This window comes from Glossina fuscipes, unplaced genomic scaffold, assembly GCF_014805625.2.
Source record: "Glossina fuscipes isolate IAEA_lab_2018 unplaced genomic scaffold, Yale_Gfus_2 114, whole genome shotgun sequence".
Classification (NCBI taxonomy): domain Eukaryota; kingdom Metazoa; phylum Arthropoda; class Insecta; order Diptera; family Glossinidae; genus Glossina; species Glossina fuscipes.
In genome coordinates this window covers 3,820,203-3,848,053 of record NW_023998457.1, presented here as the reverse complement: position 1 = coordinate 3,848,053, position 27,851 = coordinate 3,820,203, and the positions used below count along the sequence as shown (strand labels likewise).

Sequence of the window (27,851 nt, the reverse complement as noted above, 5' to 3'; positions counted from 1 at the left end):
AGATGATTCTGCATTGAATATGGAAGCGAATGCAATAAGCAGATGTTGAACTTTTTCATAATCAAAACAAACTTATACCGGACGGACAACAGACAACACCTTCTATTCATATATATAAGCATATGTGCATGTAAGCAGTATATGCCTATACGTGTGTATACTCTTTATATTAACAGTCCATTAAAAAGTAATGAGAATAGAATAAGACTCATATTTATAAATGAAAAATGTCTTTACGAAAATACACTCACAAACATAGTTACACGGATAAGTGACTGTAAAAGGCAAATATGTTTACCGAGAACTTTTTTTCCCCGTAATTAATAATAACTTTGATATTGACTTAGAGTCTACATCCCGGTATATGTATGATTTTATGTGCGAAAGTGTTTCATATTGTTTTATATGAATATATTTATCTATATATATACACGCATAAGATGTGTTAATTTTTTGTTCATGATTTTCTTTATATTTTTTTTTTTTTAACATACTTTGTGCATTAGCTAGTGAGTTTTTTTTACTGAGTTTTGAATATAAGGAAATTAAAAAGCTTCTAAGATTAGCCATTCCATAGCCATAACGTACCTTAACTTACCCTTTAGTCCTTTTAGAATGGCTTAGAACAGGCGAAGGCAACCGCTTGCACGTGATGTTGTCTAGCCTAACTTTGAAATCAAATAAAAGGACTTAAACAACTAAGGAAGTTATAATCCCTTGTGATCGATCATTTCATACCTATTACCGTTATCCTAAAAAAAGACAAAAAGAGAGGAAGATACTACATTTCTTTTCTTTCTGTTTACTGCATATTTCTATCGAATATAAGTGTAAGTTTTTATGTCGTGTGTTTTTATTACAGCAGCAAAGAAAAGTTACTTTCACTTTCTATAACATTTTGGGCGTGTCCCTTGGCTGGTTTGGGCAATTTTCAAAATTCTCTTCTTCTTCTTTTTTGCGATCGGAATGATGTTTACCACAGACACCGCTTAGTTGGGTAGAAGGAGAGATGGACAGACAGACTTCTTAGACGCTATTCGGCTTTGGTGAAGAATGTCTACGGTTTATGGGGGTTTCTGATAAAAGTTATGACAAGTTATGACAGGCGTGGTTAGACGTGGTCAATTTTTTCTATATCTGTACTGATGCTGTAGCATTCAAAAATTGTAGAATATATGTTTAAAATTTAATAGATTTATCTGCCGTAGTTTCTAAGTAAACAACCAATTTATGATTTCTCTTGAAAAACAAAAATTTTCTGAATTTATATGCCTGCAAGAACTTCCAATGTTTCTGCCACATTCAAAATCATTTTTCCCGCCAGGACAATGAAACAACCGATACTGCACAGACGGACAGGTGAATAGCCGGATAGCCAGACAGACAAAGAGTCGAACATGCGTAAATTGATTCAGAATTTGATGTTAATCAACAATATGTGTACTTTGTGTGGTCTTAGAAGTCTCCTTGTGGGAGTTGAGAAACGTTTTGACCAAATGAATGTATCTCTTACCCTTCCTATATACCTATCACCTTAATGGGCACATGTTAATTAAAAATTTTAATTTTTATCTTCTTGTTAATCCACTCAACTTGCTCTAAGTTCTATGGTGTTATGAAAATTGAAATTGGTTCGTTGATGAAAAAAATTGCCCACCTCAGGCTTAGAGAAAAGTTTTAAAATTTCAATAACATATGTCATCTACGTCAAAAAAATACGAAATGCTCAACGAGACATTACTTTGCGCTCTATATGTAATCAAATCGCACTCAGTTATTTCCCTCTTGTAAAAAGCAAAGCAAGCTATCATATATAAGTTTATAGATATTTCTTCAAATTATTTGTTATTAAATTTATTACTTATTTGAAATATAGTAAAAGAAAAAGCTTTAAAGAAATTTATTTTTTAATTAAATTCCGCTAATATGAAAAGGCGAATTGAAATTCGTGATGCAGACTCAGGAGGCAGCAGTGGCGAAAGAGAAGCTAAACGAATATGTCTATGTCATCGACGAAATATAGGTTTGTTCAATACGACGCCAATCAGTGGCAGAGCATCAGTCTAACCTTCTACTCTCATGAAGCTCAAATACCTCTTTCTTTCCCCGTAGCTACCAACTCAAAGCCTTTTAACTTCGGACGTACAACTCCGCTACAGGCAGTATTTAATTTTACCGAAGGTTATCCGAAACCTATCGAATTTAATGCATGCCGTCCAACAAGACAAGCGAGAAGAAAAATGCGTTCCCTAACAGGGACGTTAAAGACAAGAACAGCTCTCTTAGCTATAAACCGGAAAGAACGGGTTCCCAAAATGTGAGTGAGGAATCGAGTGATCGCTTCAGTTATTGTTATCAATCTAGGTTTTCTTCATTTCGTGGCAAAGATAATTCAAAAATATATATGTATATATAGCTTCAACTTCTTTTTTAATAAACTTTTGGAAAACAAACAAATCTTTTTATTTCTGAAAACATATCAGTCGATCAGATCATATTAATCGATATATATAAATGCATACTCTACATGACTTGTAGGTACGGAATATGTTAACTTCGTGCGGATGCAATATACAAAAAGCCTAAGGTAGATCTCTATCTTTTATTCTACCGTTCGATTCAGAATCAGTATTTCAATTGACCTAAGCTTCTCTGGCTGTCTTGAACTTTTAGGTTCAAGCTAATGGTTCTAATTTTTAAAAATTTTGTGTTCGGAATTTGAGACGGAATCCTAGTCAAAGTGAATCTCGCCATATAATGCTTCATTTTGAAAACAACTAAAGTTTTCAAAACGACCAATAGGTAATTTTTTTTTAGCCCCTCCCATATATATCGCTTCCAAAGAAAACTAAATCTTCATATAGCAAAAAGTAATTCATTTTCAGTATTTCTTGATGAAAATTGATGCATAATAGTAATTCGACATAAAAATTATTTGTATCGAACTTGGGCCACGTGGATATATTCTTCGGATCTCACCTCATATAAGGATTTTCATAAAAAATGAAAGACCTAACTTTTAATGTTTTATGATAAAAATTGATCCGTAACATTACTTTGACATAAATATGAACGGTACTAAAATTTGAACAGCAGAAATCTATTTTTTGGGAGTCATTCTACATAAGGGTTTTCAAAGCAAAACTTTCTAATTTAAGCACTTTATGATGAAAATTTGTCCTTAATACAATAAATTTTTGACATAAAAATTAAATAATAACTGCAGCGAATTTGGATGGACTACATAGGCTGATTATCTAGATTCCACCATGCATAGAATAAAAGACACCAGGTAAACCTTTATGTCACAACGAGCCTTGGTATGTACTTCATTTTTTTTTTTTTTTTTTTCTGACCAATCACTCAGGGAACGTCCTCTGTAAGCGTAACACGCTTCGGAAGAGAGGTCCTTAAGGATAATGACTTAAATTACATCAAATCATCAAAACACAGGAAAGTCAATACAATTCAAAGGATTTTAGGAGGCTTTTAGGCTTGAAGTGCAAGCGAACTTAAACCTAAGTGTCAAGCTATGGTGTTATAGCAAAGTGTATCAATCAGAAAATCAAACAGCAAATGTCCTTAGCTATAAAGTATTATAAAGACGAACATAAGTCCACATAATTACATTGTATAACCACTTGTGAAGTGTGGCCTACTGCGCTGGGATCGGAACTCGTCAGAATCGACTTGGGGGAGACTTACGAGTGCAATGACAACTTCTTACTGTCGCATAGTCAATTAAACAAAAGTCGCAACTATCGGGTCGGTGTTCACGGGTTCAAACATCACTGCAATTTCATCACGGTCAATCGTAACTTTATTCAACGCTTGGTAAAGGCGTAACGCTGACTGGTTGGACACACACTCCCTTGATTGTGGCCGTTTTCCATCTCCTTTTCTTTGCGAATTTCTTTTTGACCTTCACCTTGGTACACGTTTAGGGGACATCTCCTGGGTGCTTCTTTTTTTTTCTTAATTTGACACATTTACACAAGAGACGCCCCCTATTCGTGCAACAAGGTGAAGACCAGAAAGCAATGAGAAAAGTGAAAGAGATAGGCAAAGTAGTGGGCTCAGGCTAGGCATTCCCACCGACCGACTGAGCACTCAAATGTAAGTACGACCAAAGTAAACTGTACCGCGTTGAGATTTCAACCCACGAACATTAACTTGGCAGTCACGAGTCTTACTCTTCTTCGACTACTCATGCGGACGAAAATGGATGAAGGATAGTAAAACTAAAAAAACTGACAAGAAAATTAAATTTTGATTGCTTCAAGTCACATTGTGGGCCTATTCCCATATAAGGGCTAAAGTTACAATAGGGAAGCAAGATAAAACTTTCAGTAATTTATCACGAAAATAAACAAAGAACTGTTTTAGATGATGTAGGGCATTTAATGATTCGTCTTGCTCGACTATAATATTTTTATTCGCTATGCTGCACATCACCGCAAGGTCCGAGGTATATTAAGCTTGTGTGGATGTATGCAACACACAGAAAGGCTTGAGATAGCTCCACGTTTTATTTCACTTGTCTGTCCGTCCGTCCGTCTTGCTTTCTTGTGTTCAACCTACAGCTTGCATTTTTTGAGGCATTTTCATGATATTTGGTAAACCTAAATATTTTGGCTCAAGGACAAACGCTAAATGGTTTGAACCGGATGGCTTTTTCGACCGCTTTCCATATAACACCTTATTTTAAAAAGTCGTCATATGAGTAATTATATTAGTGGAGGTGATGCAGGATACTTAATAGTGAGTCATTTTTTTTTGAATAAGGGTCCAATCGACAGTCTTCAGATTTTAAGTAATATTTTCAGACGACTTTCGATTTATTGAGCTGAACACAAAATAAAAACGCATTTCTTCTATGTACCTTGGCAGTGATGTACTTGCTCTCTCTCTCTTCTCTTCTTATTTTACTTTACCGTCTCTTTATCAAACACAAGATGAAATTACCCCTTAAGCTTATACCGACCAAAAAAAAAAAAACCCATCGTTCATGTAATTTCATCGTTTCACTAAACATTTAAGTGAACTTTTTTATCATAATAATAATTCTTTAACTATTAAAGGAGTTTAACGCCATAAAACTGAAGTAGATGATAAAATTAGAATGACAAAATAAATATAATAAAAAATAAAGATAAGAAAGAGCTAATAGAAAGCTATATTCGCCTTGAGTTGAATGTATAACTAACAAAATTTCAGATAGTTCAGTTAATATAAACCAAAATTTTAACTTACGCTAAGCGTTTTCTTATATTTTATTGAATTTTTATCACGGGTTCAAATCTGCCAAAAGGGAAAAGCGATTTGTGTGCCTGTTGCTCTCCTAATTGTAGGTTGTGACCTTAAAAATATTTCTTCAGACCGTTGAACTTAGTATCAAAAATTTTCTCATTATAAAAAGGGGTAACTCTCGACATAAAAACAAATTAGATTTTAATAATCAAAAATTAAACAAAAAATATGTTTACATTTTATTTTAAATAAAACGTAATTTGCAAAAAGTGAAAGTTAAAAAGAAACAGATAAAAACCAAATTCAAATATAGAAAATTCATATAATTATAAATGATAAGCGTAAGCATAACGCGCTACAATAGTGTACAAAAGCTTACGTAAAAAAACTCATTTAACTTTTTAGCGGGAAATACACTCACTTCTTGGAAAAAATATATAAAAGGGAAGTCGGGTAGTCTTGTTTGCCAAAACGGCTAAACTCGATAGAATATACATTTACAAAATTATGAATTTATTGCAACAATAGAAAGGAAACTGTTCAAAGATGAATGCAACAAAGAAATTTTCCTCACGAAAACCATGGAAATCAACAGTGACTCTTAAGGAAAAGCTGTATTAAAAACTTTCTAACTTTTTTCTGTTTTGTTAGAGTTTTCTCCTTACACAGCGTTTATGTAAATCTTAGTTTATTATAAAATTCAAACTTTCTTTACATAGATTCAAGTTACATTTCTTTCTTCTTCTTCGTTCCTTTATAAATTTATGAAGTTTATAGCTGTCACTTAGCCTTAGGCTCATAAATACACTTAAGTTCAGTATCAGTATTTATTGATGTGAAAAGTTGCAGGAAATGTTACCAAGTTATTCACAATCAAAATGCAATGTAAATAGTAATTGAAATCTATACCTTTCATTATATTTTCTTCCCCTTGCCGTGCTGTTATGCAGTGTTGTTGACGTGAAGGTTTTTTAATTGCAAAAAAATGTTCTATAAATAAGCATTTGCGCGTGTGTGTGTTTAGGGTTCCTGTGACATTTAAAAACTGTAACTTTTTTTTGGTACACAAAGGGAAGTTTTCTAATATAATAGGATAGTAAAAGCCTTATGTGCACGCATTCATTTTACAGGGCACTAATTGTCTGCGAACAGCTAACAACAGCTAACCATTCCGCGTACTTTCCAAAGACATGTTGTCTTCAAAGCCATTCTAGAAACAAACAAAACCCATGTGTAGCTTGAAATGTTAAAAAAAACTAAAAGCTTTTTTGTCTCACGGATGCGTATATATGAGGTCATAGAAAAAGTTCGTAGCGTTTTTTCATTAAATCCACAAAAATGCTCTTCTTATATTTTAAACAAAGTCTGGTCTAAGGATTGATTTTTTTTTTTTTTTTAATATGTCCCATCACTTAAGAAATTTCCCTTACCCTCGCTTGCACATTATGATTATGGTCGTGGAAAAAGAAGTGGAGAGACTACACCGTGAGATGTGTATGCTTGATCGTTGAGTACTCTGCTGCAGGGAGACTTAAACGTGCCCATTCTGTCCTGAACCTGACTATCGAACCACTACAGTCTTCTTCTTCTTCTTATTTACTGAGTTACTTTACATAAACACGATTATGGTCGTGGAGAAAGAAGTGGGGAGGCCACAGTGTGGGTTGTGTATGCACGTAAGTGTTCTACGGCAGGGAGAATTGAACACGACCATTTTGTCCTGAACCAAACCACCAAACTACGTAGCAATGACTTTCATAGGTTTCTTTTCAGACTAATATGATATCAGTAAGAGATTTCTGCCGAAACGGTCAAGACTCAAGTTAAACGACGGATGTATCAGAGTTTCTCAGCCAAACTCTTCTAAATTATGCTAAGTTATCCAAGTTATATATGGTCTGGTACTTGTATCTTGATGGAAAGCGATACTTTTTCTATTGATCAATCGTTCGCCCTTTTTCCGAATCGGCTACTCTAATCGCATAAGTTCTTCCCAGTAAGCTTGAAGCTGCTCGTAGCGCACGTCTTCCTTTCCTCCTTAGGGGGCCTCTTTAGAGAACTTCGTCGACTTTATGAACGATTGATCGACCAGAGAACGGGCAGTTTTCAAAGTCGAAATTTTCAGAGCAAACCAATTTTGTTTTTTTTTTAAATTAAAAAACATTGCTTAAAAAAGAAATTTTTTTTTTAAAAATTAAAAAAAAACAAACTAAAAATAAATTTTTTTTTTTTAAATATTAAATAAACTTTTTTTTCAGAACATCGGTTTACTGAATACTCTACAGACTGTGAATTTGTCTTCGTGATATATTTAGTATAACTAGAGTTATGCGTCTTTGAAAGAAATGCCACGAAATTTTTTCCTTACCGAATACATTGTATATCTTTCAACACGGTGTCCCGTTGTCTTTTGTTAGTATATTTTCCGTCGTTTTTGAAAACAATTTGAACGCATTGACGCGATAGATTATGAAAATCAATTTGGTAAAATAAATATTTGCAAACAATTTAATAATTGTTTACAATAAAAGATACGAAAGAATAAAACCACAAATTTATTAAAACATTCTATATATATATATACACAACTATATAGATAAATGAATAAAATAAATGTTTAACAGAAAGCAAAAAGCATTTCTTACGCTTATTATATATATATATATATAATATATATATATATATGTATGTATATGTTCATTAAAATATAAGTCAACAAATTTTTGTATTTAACAGAAGCATTTATAAACCAACAATTTGTTTAAATAACACTTTACCGCATAATGACTTCAATAGCCTGCTTTACATATATTTCTATTTGTGCTTGTGTATGTGCGTACATATATGTATATATGCTTTTAAAACATACCCACCACTTAGATAAAGCGACGTTAGACGATTAGCGTTAGAGTAGTTAAAAGAATAGAATAAGCACAAACACATGCACGGAGGGACAATCGCAATCACACTTGCTTGCTGGTCTTATTAGTTCAACACTTAAGCAAGAATGTCGTTCAATTATTAAAAGCCATGCTTGACGATAGAGGTGAAAAATATTTGTTAAATGAATGGCATTAAAAGGATTAAATGTTTATTTTGACGTTTCTTACTTAATCAGAAAGCTTTTATCATAAAATACAGTAAATAAATGTTAGCAAAGTTCATTAACCTTCTATCATTTGTAGAAATTTTTACATTTTCATTTTTTCTCTTTTTTTTCTTTTTCTACATGGAATGAATGTTCATTTATTTATTGAATCTTTTTATTAATGCAATTTACAATAAATAATAAAATTTTATATTTAATCTAATCCTAGTAATGACTGACTATACACATCACCTTACTTGTGGTGACCTTTCTATTTATTAAGTCTGCGGAGGCTATGCCTTTTAAATGAACATGAAGAGCGAGCAAAGGGATTCTAATGGCTTAGGACTTTAGTAACTGGTATCTGGTGCTACCTTCTTTGACCGCATCGCTTCCCTGTGAACATTTGAGTTAGTTACGCACCACAGAGAACTGCTCTTTGATTGTCTTCTTTCCAACTTGGCTATGTAGGAGTTAGAAGCTGTACCCCGTAATTGTATTCCGTTTGATCACATTGAATGAATGATAACATTGTGCAGGCATACTTTATTATATGTACTCTGACACTCGTAGTTGGTGGTGATAACTTTCAGTGCAGAACACCTTACGTGAGTTTATCGTTCAATTTATAACACTAAGTCTATGGTGACTAGGGCGTTTTAAACGAACGTATTTCTCCTGTAAGGAACGGAAGAGTGAGCAAGGGGATTCTAATGGCTTAGGACTTTAGCAACTGGTATCTGGTGCTACTTTCTTTGACCGCATCGCTTCCCTGTGAACATTTGAGTTAGTTGCGCACCACGGAGAACTTGTTACCGTACACAAGGTTTTTGATTGCTTTCCTTCACCACGTTGGACGAAGACGCTGCATCCAATGATTGTATTACGTAGAACCATATTAGTTTAATAATAGGATTATATAAGTAAACACTTTAGTATATAGACTCTTACTCTTAGAGGCAATGGTTGATTCTCCATTAGAGTAAGAAACCTTGCAAGCGTTATATAAATATATTTTGTCATATAGAGTGTTCCAAAGTTTACGCAAGATTTAAATTAAGGAGAAAGCAGAGAGCAACTCAGAAAGGAGCTTCAGAGACCCCATAAACCACATATTTTCTTGATCAGCATCAAATTCTGAAACGATTTAAGCGTGTCCGTTTGTCCGTCTGTCCGTCTGGCTGTCTGTCTATGTAATGCCTGCTGTACATATTCTTCTGGCCACAAAAGTGAAGCGATCGACTTCAAATTTGGGAACACCATTAGAAGTACTTGTACGCAGGTTCATGTTGGAAATTGTACGCCTACAGTACCATGTAAACTAAGAAAATCTTAGTTTCTCAAAGGGAATAAAACATTGTTTATTTACTCATTACTGTAAATAACTCTATAAAAATTCGACCATATATTAGGCTACGCCCACTCAATTTTATAGTGTATCATGATTATTGTATTTGCACAGTAGCAAGGTTCAAAAACCCCGTAAAGTTTCAAGTACGAAATGCAATTAAGACATTTTCTTATATTCATCTGTCCATCTGTCCGTGTGCGTAACTTTGCAGTGTTCGTGGTAAACAAAGATGAAGACATCGCTTACAAAGTTACGAAAGAATTTGAAAATGACCCGAACTTTTGAAAGTACACGTCTACAACGCCTATAAGATAAGTAACAAAAACTGTAAACATCTTTGTTTCCTGTGTTTTTTGCTTATTACTCGTAAAGTACAACAAGTTTAAATTTGCGCTTTTTTATTATAAAAATTGAACGAAAATCTAGCGCGCCCACCCGACGTTATAGAATATGAAAAATTTGATCCTTTTCCGTGATGGGTATAAAACATTCGGTTACGACCCAACACAATTTTCTTATTTGGTTTTTCGGATTGCAATTTTTTTATTAAATGATAATATTTTATATACATAGGAAAGGGTTATGTGTGCGATATAGAGTCAATGCCCTCCACGACTTTACTGACACATACATACTCTTTTATTGAAGAAAACAATAATAATAGTAGATTTTTCATTTTTATTGGATTTTTTTTTTTTAATTTTTTGAAAATAATTATGGGATTAATAGCGGATCATAGCGATTTATTGGATTCACTAAATGTTTATAAAGCAGAGAATATAAGCACGACGACCTTACAAGGTAGATTTGTTCATGCGTAGCCAATACAGCTATGTCTGTCTATCTGTCCGTTGATTAAAACATTTTCAAAGGAAAAACAAAGTTGCTTTCTGCGTTCGTTCTTATCATTCTCGCCATGTTAGATCCAAAAGTAAGCGAAATCGATCCGTGAATCCAGAAGCGATCGCACTTGTTAAAAAAGTTAACAAAACTTTGGTGCTAAGACATCTATTCTGTTGAGTTTACTCTCATACAAGTAGAGAGGAGATTTTCTATTCATTTTGTTATGCAGTGTACTGCTCCTGCATTACTGAATGCCAACGTCAATCCCGATCAACTTTTCTTCTGATGAAAAAAGAACTTTTTCAAAAGTAAGCCTAAAAATATTTTAGTCAACTTATTGCTAATGATTAGTTAGAAATATGAATTCCGAGATGAAACCATAATCAGTCTTTTGAGTTTAACTAAGTAACTTTTATATACCTATGTCGATAAGGAACAGAAGCCTGGTTCGAACGAAGAATAAGTCGCAAGTTGAAAAGTGTATTGATTAGAAGGTGGAAAATCTATTAATAGAGGAGGCACATTTCAGTCCCACCGCAATTGCATCAAGCGATGCATAAACAAAATTTGCTTATGCTTGTTACGCAACCAGCCTAACTAGCAAAGTTAAGAATATTTTGCTGTGGTAGGCAAATCTGTACTATCTGTACTATGGTTTTTGAATATTCATCTCTCACTTAAAAAGCATCTTTGTTCAAGTCAGGCAACAAAGGTGATGTGTTTGGACGACTTAAGTCGACTTAAATAAAGTCCTTTCGCTCGTCCTGGTTTAACAATAAAGTTTGTGTCTTACTTAAGGGTTTCAAATACGCAAAATTCTAGTTTCAAGTTTAAAATTGACTTTTAAATTTTCCCTTAAGCAAATCTGCTGGATAAAAAGACAATTTTGAAAAAATTCTATAGGAACGTACGATTTTATATGTACACTACGTCTATCTTGCAATCACATATGTTCACAAGTTATTATGTGCGCATTGAAAAATTGAGAGATCTGTATGCAAACTAAGGCCCTATAAAGTATATGACTGCCGTAAAGGCAAGTAGAGCGCAAGAAGCGACATTATCATGTTGGCGTACGGGGGTTCGATTTTCAGTGCACTGGGCCGTACTTTCATTATGATCGGTACATGAGCCGACTTGTACTGAATGCGGTCGGCCAGTCAAGGCTTAATACTTATCGATCGGGCAGGACGTCCGATAATATGGGTACTGCCTATCCTTCTTTCCCCACTTCTTTCTGACCGTCATCGTGTTAAAGGTATAGAAGACGTTTCCTAATTAATCGATCGTTTACAAACTAAATTATATTTATATCATATCCCTAATCAGAAGAAGAAATTGACCTGATTTTCTGTATTGTTAAAAAACATCGGGCCGAAATTCGACTTGCATTTATTTTATAAATCTTGACTTATATGAATAGGCAAAGTGATGATGATGGTAGATTATGGTTAGAGGAGAGAGAAAAGAGAATGCAATGTGTATACACGTTCGGTTTTAAAGTAAGAACGCGAGGAATGGTGTCAGAGACCCCGGCCAAATAGTTGCAAAGAAGAAGAGTGTGGTTAACGAACAAGCAGTCGTGATAAAAGAGCGAGTATTCCTGGTTAAAGAGCGGACAAACAATTGCAACTGAAGAGCTAGCAAACACGGTCAAGGGTCCACCAGGCGGGGTCATAGAGCAAGCAGTCGCAATTGAAGAGAGCGCAATCAAGGTCAAAAATAAAACAAGTGTGGTCATAAAGCAAGGAACCGCGGAGAGCGAGCAGGCGCAGTCATAAGTTGACCAGTTGTATTTAAAGACTCGCAGCAGCCTCCCTTAAAAAAATGCCCAAGTGCGGATAGTCGCCCCGGGCGGTTGCGTAATATATGCAGGCAGCACCAGCGCTAACGACAAAAGCACTTGGTTCATGGACAGATCTCGCTCTAGTCTTTCGAAAGCATTGGTTGAGGAAGCGCAGCACATCCCATCGAAAGTGTCGCACGCTCTTTCGTTATCCCTAAGCACTTGACCCTTCCGCTGTACGCATCCGAAAGCCTCCAAGCAAACTCTCGCTTATACGTGCAAATCATTCGCTATCTTTGCCCCGATAAAATGTTTCTTATACCGCCTTCAAAAATTCATATTCATCCTTTCCGTTTTAAAAGAAACGATACACTTATAGTGCTATAATAATGTAAATAGTGCGCCTGATTATTGCATGGATACGCTTTTGAAAACCAAACAAACAATAACAATATCTTGCGATTTATTTCACTGCTATGGTAATAGAAGAAATCCTTTGTGAGCGTATTGCACCGTCAACACATGTTTATATAATAATGGAATTCTTAAATGTCGCATGGCATTCAATTTGAAATTCTTCTTGCAACATTACCGTTTTTAATATTATTAACATATATATGTACATAGGTATGAGTAGGAGAAAGAATTTATTTGTATTTGCCTTATCAGATTGAATCACTTGTAGGTCTTTAAAGCGGAATTGTAATGACATTGATTTTTTGTTAAAAAAAAAGAAAAGAAATTTTCAAATCAATTCAATTAATCCCAAAGCATTTATTTAACAAAAAAAAAAAAAAAAAAAAAAAAAAAGAAACAACTAACGATATAAGTACTTAAACTTTTCGATAATTAAATTAACTCAATTTTTTAGCCCAACCAGCACTTTTACATTTATTTATTTATTTATTTTTATTTATTTTTTTGTTTTCTTGTGTCAACTGGAAAATGTGTTTATATCGGAGGCAGTATATCTTTTCAATTAACGAATTATTGTTAATTTTACTTCAATATTAACTTTCGAAAATTTTATTAAACTAAAAATATACAAAAAGTGTGTTCTTTACGGTTTTTAAGAAGGCTTTATAGAGAAAATCAAAAAACATATCAAGATAATAAGGTTTTTTCTTGCTCATCAAATTCTCTGTCATCGTGTGTGTGCGTGCGTTCTTTTGGAGTCAATTAGCAGCTGACAACTCTAATCTTCTATAAGAGATTAAAGAAGCTGCTCCTCATTGATAAATTTATTGAACTTGTTTAGGTTTTCTGTGTGAAGCGTGCGGTTTTTTAAAACTCGTCAGGATTATTTTAATAGGAAATCTTTACCTATCATGTAAGTAGGTTAAGCAGAACAGATTATCCAATCTGCTATTAACAAATTCAACCAGATCAGCGGCCCAGAGAAAGATTAAACAAACGCAGACTAGTCAACCTTATCAAAACAACATAATTGGTGAAAAGTGACGTAGCAGGTCAAACAGCCCAGTTGATCGAAGGAAAACTAGTAATGATAAAGATCCTAACAAAAGCACATTAATTGGTCAAAATCACCTAATAAGTATAAGCAGATTAATAGAGGACAAAGAAGCTTAGCAGGTCAAAGAATCTTAGTAGGTTCGAGAAGCTTGGTAAGGAAAAGAAGTCTAATAGGTCAAAACAGTCCACTTGATCAAAGCATTCCACTTGGCCTGACAGGCCTCTGACAAAAGCTTATCGATTGGTAAAAGTGGCCCAAGGGGACTAATTGATCAAAGCCGCTAACACGCCAAAATCAAAGCAAAAGTATCCTCGTAGATAAATTAAGATCAAAAGCTTAGCAGCAGCGTAACTGATCAATCTAAAATCATTAGATAAACCTACCTGCGCAGATTGGCCGTTCGGGTTACACAAGAAAAGCTAATCAGATCAAGCCAATAAAGTAAAGCAACTAAGGGAAAGAACAACGACTAAAACCTTTTCATTGTGTACGCGAGAACATCCCTCACACAATGCCGGCTTGGAGGCATCTCATTACTAAGAACGCTTAAGTAATGTGGGTGCACAGGCTTAAGGGATACAACATTTTTTGAAACGATATTATATTATATTGATGGATAAGTAGGAAAGGGGAGAAGGGTTATTCTCGCTGCACCCCTAAGGTGTGCAAATTTCTTCGAGACGATATTATATTTAGTGGATAAGTACGAAAGGGGAGAAGGGCTATTCTCGCTGCATCTCTAAGAGATATAACTTTCTTCGAGGTGACGTTATAATTGGCGGATAAGAAGGAAAGGGCGGAAGAGTTATTCTCGCTGTATGATTATAGAAATGCGGCCTTCTTTGAAAAGAAAGGACTTGCATGTTTCTAACACTGGCTCTTCTAAGGCCGAAGAAAATGAAAGAGTTGCTGGTCTTAATTGACTAAACTAGTCGCCATAAACAGATTAAACCGACCGGATTAGATAGTCTAAGTGAGTTCAAAGTATTTGTAATTTACAGGAGAATGGTACAAAGTCTATGAGAATGAAAAATTTTTTAAAATTTTTAGATTCCTATTTAAAAAGAAAAGTAATATTTCATCACTTACCGGGACTTTTCTAAATGTTTTGTTCAAACGTCAGTTCCGTTGACATGTTCAATTTTCTAATTATAATATTATTGTAATAAAAAAGTTTCATAATAACTTGATTAAGAGAAGCGTAAATTTTTCCTTGACTTTTTATTAAAAAATTTCAAAAAAAATGTGCTTAGTTAATACAAGAAATTATTTGAAAATAATTGAAATTTTTTTTTTTTCAATTTAATCTAGTAAATAAAATTAATTTTTGTATATATAAAAAAAAATAATAATTTTTTTTATTTGTTATATTTAATTACGATATTTCTCCCAAACTTTTCATATTTGATTTAATTACGATTTTTTTTTTATTTCTTTTTTTTTTTACATTCACATCGTGATACTTTATGTTGAATATAGAACATTTAGCTGGAAAAGCCAAAGTCCTTTACTTAAAACGTATGCAGTTTGTCTTTCTCTCTCTCTTTCTCTCATTGTTTATGTTAAGCACTTAACACTTGTTGCACACTATTAATAACTGCTAACACGGAAACTGTTGCAATAAAACTTTTTTTTATTTTGAAAAAATGATTGTTTAATAATTCAACAGGTAGTCACATATAACGATATCACCACTTATTAGGCGCGAGCGTTAACTCAACAATAAAAACTATCAACTCCTAAAAAAGTTAAAATTAAAATATTAAATGTATTCCACAAAAACATAATTATAATAATCGTGTAATTAACAATACAAACTGGGTTGAAATGAAATCGGATTTAAATGAAAGCTTTGTATATTTCAACGGTGAAAAACGATATATATTTTATTTATTATTTTTATTATTTTGTTTATATTGTTAATTAATTAATTAAAAAATTTATGTTTATTTAATTTTTTTAAATATCCTTTCATTATTTGTTTCACTCTTCTATCATTATTTTCGTCGCACCCCTATACCGTCAATATTTGTTCATCCGGTTCATCCGCTTATTACAAATTGTCGTTACTTTAGCGTTTCTTGAAATAATATAACTTCAACGCACATCAGATTTATCAGACTCATTCATTTGTCGTTAAGGTGACCACTCGTTTCGATTTTTAAAAATTTTATATACTTTTAGTGTATTTACCAAATAAAATATTAATAACATTAGAATGATTTATTAATGGAAACGGAAGAAAAAACTGTTTTTAAATTGTATATATATATGGTGCCAAATTTATAAAGAAATAATCTGGTCACCTAGGTTACGATTACTAGGTGAGCATTACTATATGATTATGTGGAGTCTGCATAAGCAATCAAAGCAAAACTGAGAGTGTGCATAGGCAATAAGATATTTTTTATTAATGATTTCTTCTTTAGTAATTTATTATAGCAAAACGTATATAATAAGAGATTAAAAAATTAATCGTTTTATTTTATATAAGTTCTTACATTTGTATTTTCAATAATATTAATTAGAATTTTATTAGGATTCGGTTAGTTTTATATATAAATTTTCTTTTTCTTTAAATTATTTAAGAGGTGAGATATGAAAGATAGGTAATATTAAAAATATTAAAGTTAATAATAGGATTACTATTTATAAGAGTTGTATGGAAAAAAGTGAATTGAATAATTTTTTCTAGTCCTGCTGTTATTAAAATTTAAAATTATTAACTTTATTTGTTTATATTAATGATAATTTAATATTATGTCGTAATACATTTCTTTTTTTTTTAATATCTGGTTAATTATTAAAAATTGCGTAAGCCACACATATAAAAATATCGAGAAAAACATTAGTAGCATAAAAATGTTGTCACTTTTCAATTCTATAAAAAAATTTCTAGAATAAAATTGACTGGGCTGTGCCAACCAAATTCTGTTGAGAATAAAATTCCATTTCTGAGATTAAAATTTACTTTGCTGTATATTTCTAATGGATTTCAAATGTAATAAATTTTGTGGAGAATAAAATTCTATTTCTGAGAGTAAAAATTACTTTGCTGTATATTTCTAATGAGTGCTCAAACATAATAAATTCTGTTGAGAATAAAATTGTATTTCTGAGAGTACAATTTACTTTGCTGTGTATTTCTAAAAGATGCTCAAATGTAATAAATTCTGTTGAGAATAAAATTCCTTTCTGGGAGTAAAATTTACTTCCCTGTACATTTCTTATGCAAATGCAAAAAAATGTTGGGAATATTGAATTAATGTAGATAAATTTACATTTGTGTACGTGTTTGCTTAAAAGCGTTTTTATCAATGCTGCTGTAATGATGGCTCGATGTAAAATAAAAGCTTAACTTCCAAGTAAAAGCATTATCATAACAGAAACTGCTTACATATATATTGCTGTAAAGAAAATGAGATATATGTGAAGTAAAAATGTAAACTCTCAAGCATTAGTTACATAGCCTATAAAGCTTCTTATATTTTAATGTTTTCAAAAAATAGAGAGAATTTTAATTGCAAAAATACATAAGTTATGTAGTAAGTATGTTAAGTTTGTGCGAATGCATGCAACTCCCAAAAAGGACTTAAGACAAGCTCAGCTTTTATTACACCAATTGATTTAGAATCACTTTCTGAATCACTCTCTGAATCGTTCTAAGCTTGCCCATTTGTCTGTCCGTCTGTCCGTCTTGTCTTATCTTGTTCAATCGTAAATTTTTAAAACATTTCGATAAAATTTGATACACCGACATGTTTTGGCGTTCCACATAACAACTTATTTTGAAAATCCGTTATATGAATGACTGAATTAAGGAAAGTTGCGTAGGCTATTTGGTAAAGGGCCATATCCCTTCTGTTTTTCTTAAGGCCGTTTACTGAAATTTATACGACATATATGCGTATGAGTACACATGATCAATATATGTTTACAGTAGCATGAGTGTTTATGAGAACTGTGCGTGTTGCTGATGCGCAATGCAAATTATGTGAGGAGATTCAGACCGTTTGAATATGATATGATACAAATATATAAAAATATAAAAAATATATTTAACAGTCATTAGTTACATTGCTCTGCTATTTAACAGTCATCAGTTAAATTGCTTTGCCATTTTTTCTGAATTTGATCGTTTATGGTCGGCTTTGCAATTTGTTTGTTGTATACTGGTAAGAGGCACTGAGAGACAGAGAGAGAGAGTAACTTGACTTTGCTGAGAATAACATTGCGGTAAATAAACCGCCCGAATTCCACAAATACGGTAAATTAACCGCCCGACTTCCACAATTAGTTTACGCCATCTAGTAGCAAACATCATTATCACGTTTCACGGTGTATCATTTCACGATACAACACAAATCCAGGCAATCTTCGTAATCTACTCTGAAAAGTAAACAAAACTGTACAACAACAATCTCGGGTTTTCGCGCAAACTATATATTGCCAACACATGTTTTTTTTAAACTAAAACGTATCACCTAAAGCTTTACATCCCTCCGTCTACATGCACATAAAAAGAAAAATTGGTGACAACAACATTTCTCTGGACTTTGATTATCTTTTGATTGGAAAATAATTTTTTGTTTTAGTACAAACTAATTAATTCTAATTAAAATTGTTCTTCATTCAAAATCTTTGAACATAAGAATTTTTTTCGTGCTACACTGAACATACACCTTGCAATTTATTTCCATATTTTTGTTTTGGTATCTCAACACGTGTTTTAATAAAACTTAAAAACATTAGCACAATATGTATATAAATAAATAAATAAATAAATATAAATAAATAAACTTAGTTACGGTGCCAGCTTAAACTTGTAAGCTCATATCATATGCCATAATTTTTAAAAAATTACAAAGTGAACGAACAATAATGATTAGAAGAAGAAGAAAAAAAAATAAAAATATGCTGTAGTGTCTCCGCTGTATAATCATTTCTTAGCAAAAACAATAACCATACCTATTGTGAATCAAAGCAAAGACAAAGACACTGCAAAGTTGCCTTTTATAGAAGGAAGGACTTAGTAGAAAAAAATGCAAAACATTACAAAGCCATGTTAGCGTGTTTATTCGCATAAGCAAATAAAACAAAGATTACAACCTTTTAATAATATTTACATGCAATTTCTAAGCTAAGAGAGGTTAAGTTCTTTTAGTTATAAATATTTTCCTAAAATTCCTAATGTATTTTATTAATAATAATTTTATAGCTGTAAATAAATGTTTCGGTATTTTTAGTACTTTTTCTCACAAAATTCATACATTTTATCAATGGACGTTGGTAACACTTTATGTCGATCAGTGGATGAAATTTGTTAGCAAAAGAAAATAAACAAAAACCTTTGCAGCTTAATGGAAAACTAAGAAATTCCAATGAGTTTAGTTGTTGTAGTTGATTTGACTGAGTCTGATGTGCTGAGGAACGTTAGCGGTTAAATTATTTTTTGCATTTTTTTTACTTGACAAACAAGAAATAATGAAGTAAAACGAAAGAAATCTTAATATCAAATAGAAAATGAAATAAAATCATGAAAAGAAAAACGGTAAAATTTCTTAAAAAAACGCGTTTTATTATAATGAAAAAATAAAAGTTTAATAAATTTTGCAAAGAAATATTATTTAACACGCAAAAACCAAAAGGAGCAAGAAAGAAAAAAACCCATTGCGTCAACGTCTGCGCAGGCGAAGCTGCCCTTTTATTGTTGTTGCTGTGAAAGAAAGAGAGAGAGAGCAAACAAGTGAAGTTTTAAGATAGATTTACTGCGGTTCGCGAATGTGTAAAAGAGAGATAATGTAACGATAACTAACGAAATTCGCAATAAATTAAAGAAAAAATAAAAATAGAATTATAATTAAGAAAATATATATATATATATATATAGATATATATGCATATATATATAATAAGATTTGTTTTCCGCGAAAAGTCCATAAGCAGTATTAATCTAATTAAAGCAAAATATTATTAAATTTTTACCTTTATTGTTGACGTTGTGTTGTTTTGTTGGCATTAAAAGGTAACGAAAAAAAGTAAAAGAAAATCAAAACAAAAGGAAAAGAAAAAAAAAAAAAAAAAAAAAAAACAAGTGCAAAAATAGGTGTAAACGCGTACTACTAGCAAAAAATTGCAAATCTTTCAACACAAAAATTTTTTACATACAATTGGATACACACACACACATGCATGCCTACTAGTACACGCATTTAAGAGTTGCAGTCGTCGTCATTGCTCATAGCTCTCTCTCTATGAAAGCAGCAATAGCGCTAGCATAAAAAGCAACAACAAACATAACAACAATAACAAAAACACCCAAGTCAAGAGTTTACAAATGCGGTCTGTACAAATACGACTCCAGTACAAAATAATAATAAAAAAAATATAAAAAAAGAAAGATATAAAAAAAAAAAAAAACAAAAAATAACAACAGAAAGGTAAATAACACTCTTTCCTTTACTTTTTAGTTGATTCATTCTTTTTTGTGACTGTGTGTGCAAATGTAAACTTATATAGCGAAGAAATTCTAAAGTAATGTATGTGTGTTTATTTATTTATTTATTTTTATTTTTCATACTTTGAAGTAGGGTTACAGGTATATTTATTTTGTCAATAGGATTGTAAAACTTGAATTTCCAAAAAAAAAAAAATGCTTCATAAAATAAATATAATCTGGATTGTATTTAAATTTGCCAACGTGTGCCCAATACATCTATAGTAGCTATAGCTATAGTGTATTATATATGTATATCGATTCTCATACGTCTAACTCTATATACGACCTTCCGTCCATTCATCTTGTCTTTGAAATAGTGTTCTTGACCATATAGATAAAGTAAGGAAGCGCAACGCATTGTATGTCTCTCCATCCTTTCTCACTCTCACAAACATTCATCCAAATTTTTGCCCAATTATGTTATGTACTAACCGTCCTTCAAGTGCAGTTTAAATTTAAAGAAATTCTAAATAAGCTAAACTACATTTGGAGACCCTTACCTACAGTACTTCCATTTTATATACGGATTTTTATAAGTCTACCTTTCTGTCCATCCATCCGTCCATTTGTCTTTTCTTTGAAATAGAGTGTTTAAATGTATACAAAAAGGTAAGCAAACGTGTCTGTCCCTTTTTCCTTTCTCACTCTCACAAACAGCGATCGAAGTTTATGTATAATTATTTGATATACCGGCGACCATCGAAATATTGACAGGGATCTACTTATTTTATCAATTCAAATGCGTAAAAATGCCGTGGAATCCATAGGCTTTTGATTGAAATTATTATTGCATATGTAGATGTAATGTATTACAAATGTTAATATACCCATTTTCATATGTCTATCTCTTTATCCGTCCATCCGTCCGTTCATCTAGCCTTCGAAATAGTTAACTTAAAGGACCGCAACTTATTCTGTCTCTGTATCCTGTTCTACTCTCACAAACATGCATAGAAACTTATGTATAATAATTTCAGATAAAATATAATTTCAGTCTGTCCATCCATCGTTCGCGTTACTCTTTCAATTTTTCAATTTTCAAATCCCTTGATACTAAAAAAAAGTTTAGTTTACATATTTCTTTAATGCTATTTCGTATATTAATTATGATTAAGGAGAGGCTGTATTCAGCCCTAGACGCTATAGGAATGTTAAGGAAACCCAAGACAAAATTGAAATTTCAATATCTTACGCTTAATATTCTTTTTTTTTTTTATTAAAGGAAACTTCGTAAAAGTTTAAAAACTTCTTGAGGACTACAAAAAATCTATTTCTTACATGTCCCTAGGAAGTCTCTATAGATTACTTTATTAGAAGTGACGGTCTTAATAAAAAATCTTTTATTATCCAGTAAGCAAGTTTTCCTTAAGTAGATTTCTAAAATTTCTGGGAAACATTTATCATGTAAAGTAAGTTGATCCAGTTCATTAAAAACTCTGGAAACTGGGTATGATTCCTCTATAGAAAAAATGGTTCCAAACTTCTTTTGTAAGATGCAAACGGTTCATTCGCTTTCTCGCACCTTATAATATATTTGTCTTGGATAGTTGTTGGGTGTCTAAGATTCGTCTTGACTTGAGTTTTCGTTTTATTACCAATGCAATCTTTCAAATATGAAATAAAAATACAATAACTGGAATTCCATTTGGTTTATATAATAGATTTTGATGAGATATTCAACCTGTTGCTGCTAAATACTTCTTAACGAGATGATGTATGAAAAATTTCTTTAGAAAATTGTTTCTGATTCAAGCTGCATATGTACAAGCGTACGTGCGAAATGTAAAAATCATGAAAACCTCAATAGAACGTGATCAGGTTTTTTATATCCCACAAGCGAGTGATCTACGAATCTGTTAGATTTCTTTTTATACCTATCGCCGAAGGATGAGGGGATATATTAATTTTGCCAAAACGTTTGCGACGCCCATAAGGAAGCATCACAGACCCCAAAAAATGTTTATATTCTTAATAAGTATCACATGCTAAATAGATTTAAGCAAATCGGCCTGTCCGTCCGTCTGTTGCAAACATCCCCCTGGCCGCAAAAACAAAAGCTGTCGACTTTAAATTTGGCAGAAACATTGAAAGTTCTTGCACGCAGATTGGTATTGAAAATGGGCCAAATCGATCCAAAGACACGCCTACAGCTCCAAGTAGACTGAGAACACTTTTGTTTTTCAAAAGAAATAAAAAATTTGGTTTTTTGCTTATTACTCATAAACTTTAGCAGGTTAATTAAAAAAATTTGAACCCGTATTCTATGGCCGATGATCTGCGAAAATGGAAAAAATTGACCACCCCGCCCCTAGTGCATCATAATTTAAAAATAATATTAATTCAGAACTCAAAGAGCGAAAAGGGTATTGCCGTAGCCGAATCCGGACCGCTATAAACAATTTTAACAAACAAAAATTTAAATAAAAATTATAAGAAAGTGTAACTTAAAATAAATGTAAATTAAATATATATATATAAAGTGTAAATTAAAATAATGAGTGCATTTTTATTATTTACAATTTCATATATTTCGGTTTTTCCCAAGGAGGCAAGGAGACATATTGTTATTGCACTCAGATTGTCCGTAACCATATTTTATGGTCAGGTTATTTTTTTTTTTTTTGTATTAAGTTATTAAAAATGTCGGTTTGTAGACAAGAGCTATTAGCTTTATTTTACAAATGGGATCAATTGCTTGTTCTTCTTCCTTTTTGGTGCAGGGTGCTTGTTCTTCTTCCTTTTTGGAGCAAGTTGCTTGTTCTTCTTCCTTTTTGGAGCAGATTGCTTGTTCTTCTTCCTTTTTGGAGCAGGTTGCCTGTTCTTCTTCCTTCTTGGTGCAGGTTGCTTGTTCTTCTTCCTTCGTGGTGCAGGTTGCTTGTTCTTTTTCCTTTTTGGAGCAGGTTGCTTGTTCTTTGAGTCAGTTACTTTAAAATTCAGCAAAGGGCAAAAAAAATTTTTCTTATTAAGTAAGTTTTAGTTAAGTGAAATAAAAATTAGAAAATAAATTTTTTCAAATCATTTTTAAGTAAATAGACGTAAGAGCTTTTGGTACCTTATGATAATCAAACGTGAAGGAAATTCGACTTTTTCTAAACGATCACCCAGTATAGACTGTCTTCTTCTCGTCTGCCATGTGCATATGCTTTCTTCTGCGACACATTTACTGTCCTCAGCTGTGAGCCCTCTCTCAAGCTACCTGCTTGTGTGATATAGTTTTATTAGTCGACCATTACATCTGGCGGTAGCATATCTGATAAGATTCACGCTGCATCAGGTGATATGGAGCGGGCCCCAAAACATACCCTTGCTGTTGTTCGTATTAACTTGTTAACGATTTTGAAATAGCTTGACCTGCGCAAACGACTTTCTGCTTTGGCTTGGCCCTCCGATATTTGGCATCATTGAAGCAAGTGCTGGATGTGTCCATCCAATCTTATCGCATACGGCGTTGATGTTTGGCAAAAGCGACAGTCTCACAATCCGCCACCATAAATGGTGCAGGCTATAAAAAGCAATTAAGTAAACACCATAATCCGAAAAGAAAATAACCAGAGAAAATTTACATTCAGCTTAGGATGAATCTTTTAGTGTACATAACTAATATGTCGGGAAACTGAAAGAGGAACTTATTCCGTATATGCATCGCATCGTATTTTACTATGTAGCAAACAAAAAGTTCGGTTAATATCTAAATTCGTGATATGTTTGAGATACGTCCCATAATGCATCGAACATCGCAAATCCTTTATATTTTAAGTCGTGCAACCGTTACCTGGTTTGAGACCGCTTCCTTGGTATCACGCAAATGAAATAAATTCAAAGACTATAGTCCTGAAGCATTAGGATCTGAGGCGAACGGCTTTATTGAAAAATTTACCGCACTTGAGATTTGAGCCCACAACCATTGAGTTGTTAGTCGAAATTCTTAGCCTACTTGGCTACTCAGCTGGATAGACATTTTATTATTTCTTCAATTCTCGTAAAAATAATAATGAAAAACTATGTTTTTAAATCTATTTATATATAAATTATACACAAGTAAATAATATTCGGTGTTCGGTAATAAAAAAGGGCATCATGTATATCGATCAGACTTACATCGCTCAGCCATCCCCTATCAATCTCTCTCCCCACTTCTTTCTGACCATCACCATGTTACATACATAGGAGACGTACTCTGAATGCTTGACTGTATAAAAGAAAACTTGAAACCTTTGGTCTCTTTCATGCAATACCACGACCTCTTGTGTGCACACAGTGGCTTTTCAAGCATTACTTATATATTAGCTTACTATATGTTAAGTACGGCAATTATGTCGAATTTCGGATCTCTGGCAACTAAAAACACTATAGTTTAGCAAGGCCGGACCATTGAATTTTTTACATCACATTGTTTGACACTACATTTTTTTTCTTATTTTCGGCATGAAACACCAAAAACTATAACTTGTTTTCATATAGAGGGATATTTTTTATGGGAGGCGGGTGAACTGACGTGGTCCCTTATAAAATGCCCTTATCAAATATCTGATTACACTTCAATTATTTTCGATATAAAATACTAAAGAGCTTACATTTCATTGGACCCCTTAAGTGAGAAAGAGACCGAAAAATTGGTCAATCTGGGCCATACCGTAGGCAAGTTATATATCAAATCATTGTTTTCTACTAGTTTTCATAAGATAGATAAGATAAGATTTTTTACAAGATCATTTATAGGAAGGAGGGCGATCAAAAAATAATCTCATTATTCAGTGATATGTTTCAAGCATTATTAAAATTGGAAAATTTTATGCGACAAGAAGGCCAATCAAATGCGTTCGCTAGTGAATCAGAATTTGCTGGGTACCAAATTTTATCAAAATATCTCGAAAATTGCCAGATGTAAGCCTTAATGAGCACATAGACAGACCGACAGACAGTTGTGAAAACCGTTCGTTAATGAGTCAGAATTTGCTAGGTATCAAATTTTATCTCGAAACATGGCCAGTTGTAGGCCACAATGAGCACATGACAGACAATTGTGTTGCACGTGATGCTATTCGTAAAAATGATTTTGAAACCATCTCAACTCCTTCTGCCTGTTGCAAGCATCCATAAATAATTTAATACGCCGTCACCACTGCTAGTGTGGGATACATTTACGAGTCAGGCTACGTTTTTTAATAATTTAAGTAAAAGTAAAAATTATTGGCTTTGTAATCGGATCCATAGAGTAGCTTAAGAGATTTGCGAATGTAATAAAAAAAAGTGTTTTTTTGCAAAAATTAATGTGTATTTTTTTTTTTTTAAATAATATTATTTTTATCTTCTTAGTTTTATAAAAAAAATCTTGATGTTTATCACTTTGACTAGGTTAAGCCCGTAAAGCCGTTACATTGTTCTATAGAGACCTGTACAAGTACCAAAATGTTGATAATTGAAAAAAAAGAAAATTCTTGTTCTAAAAAAAATTGTATTTTCTCCTTAAATTTTTTTTTTTTGAGCGTTTTTCTTCTAAAAAAAAAGTATTTAAAACTTTTTCTACTAAAAATTTCTTTAAATTCTCTTCCGCTAAAAAACAAAATTTTTTGTGCAAAAAGAAAAAGATATTTTTTTAAAAGAAAAATGGAACAAATTTTTTTGTTGGAAAAATATATTTCCAATTTTTTTTTAAATTTTCTGCTTTTAAAAAAAATTAATTATTTTTTCTTCTAAAAATTTTATTTTTAAAAAATATATTTAATTTATAAAAAAACTGAATTAATTAATTAGAATTAAACTTTTGCGAAAAAATATTTTTCCAAACAGTTTCTTTAAATTAATATTCTTCTTCTAAAAAAGAACGTTTTTTGTGCAAAACAAATATTTTTTGAAAAAATGAACAATTTTTTTTTTAAATTTTCGCTTTTTAAAATTTTTTTTTTAAAGTTTTCTCTTCTAAAAAGTTTTCCTTAAATTTTTTTCCAAAAAATATTTTATCCAAAAAATTTTTTTAAAGGAAATTTCGTTTTTTTGTGAAAAGTTTGTTTTTTTTGAATTTTTAAATTATTTTACAAGTTTTTTCGAAAAAACTTTTTTAAAACAAAAGAAAGGAAAACAATTTTTTTTGTTGGAAAAATATTCTTTAGAAAATTAAATTATCTTCTTCTAGAAAAATTTGTTTTAATTTTTTTTTCTTTTAAAAAAAGTTTATTTAAAGCTTTTGCTACAAAAAATTGATTAAAATTTTCGACATATTTTGTACAAAAAAATTTAAAAAGGAATACATATTTTCTAAAAAAAAAATTATTATTATTAAAAAGTATACTTAATTTTTAAAAAATTGAATTAATTAACTAAAATAAAAAAAATTATGTAAACCATTTTTGAAAAATTTTTTTTTAAATTCTTTTGTAAACAAATTTTTAAATTTAGAAGAAAAGCAAGGAAGACAATTTTTTATCTTGTTTTTTTTTTGAAAAAAAATTTTTTTAACAAAAATGATTGCTTCAATTGCTTCCAAAGAATAATTTTATCGTTTATAAGATCTTGTCAAATCTAACACACTTCCTGTTGTGGATATATAAAAATTTTCTTAACATTTTTGCTTTAATTGAGTTTGCAACACTTTTTTTTTTTTTGTCAACTGAGTCATAATGCAAAGTCCATTACGGCATGCAAAGAAAATCAATGGAAGCTAAAATCTGAAAAAGCTTAAAATTGTGTATTGGCCTTAAAGAAAAAACCGTCTACTAAGCAAGCAACTTTTTTTTTTAGTTTTTCTCAATTTTTGGAAATCAAGCTTTTAAACATAGTTCTATAACTATGTTTCATGCTTGCAAGAATTGCAACAACAGCAATAATAATAATAATAATAATAAAAAATGACAAATGAAAAGTCTTTTTAACTACAATTATGTTCGTTACACTCGTATATTAAAATTAATAATATTCACACACAAAGAACGGTATAATGAAGTACAATGACCGTTAAAGAAGTTTAAATAGCAACAACAACAACCCTGCTGACTTAATAACTTGGCTAATAAAATATTAAAACTGGTAGTAAAGTAGAAAAAGAAAAACAAAGAAAAAAAATGAAACAACAACAACAACAACAAAACTGTAAAAAAATAAAAAGAAAAATTTCAAAAAAAGAAAAAAAAAAGATTTACGGTTTCAGTTGCTGGTGTTGTTTGCGAAACTACGTGATGATGATGGTGCTGGTGGTGGTTATATGTTTAGAATTGTATGTAAATACCTACTAATGGGATATAAACACGACTACTTGCAACAAACCCGTGGTAAACATAAGAAGAAGTGACACAAACGATGAGCTTAGCGGTGCACTATCATGGTTAACTTGGTAGGTGGATACTAACGAAAAAATGCTTTTACCCAAGCCAAACGGCAAATGCATATACATGCATACATACATGCATATATGCATACATTCACACATACACACATACATACACACACACGCACACATACACACATACATACACACACATACATGTATATAGGAGCGCACATAGAATTCTTGTAGTACAACTGCAGAAAAAAGAATAAGTAAAAAGAGGAAGAAAAATAAAGAAA

At 31.9% G+C, this 27,851-nt stretch overlaps 1 protein-coding gene across 1 annotated transcript in view; it reads right to left on the bottom strand.

Moving 5' to 3' along the window:
- The window catches only part of LOC119639903 (lutropin-choriogonadotropic hormone receptor), a 46,888-nt gene extending 31,808 nt beyond the window's left edge, over positions 1-15,080 (bottom strand). Inside the window, exon 1 of the mRNA XM_038037610.1 lies at positions 14,882-15,080. The gene's annotated coding sequence lies outside the window, so the exon portion shown is untranslated. The remainder of the gene's footprint in view (positions 1-14,881) is intronic.
- Positions 15,081-27,851: the final 12,771 nt, after the last annotated feature.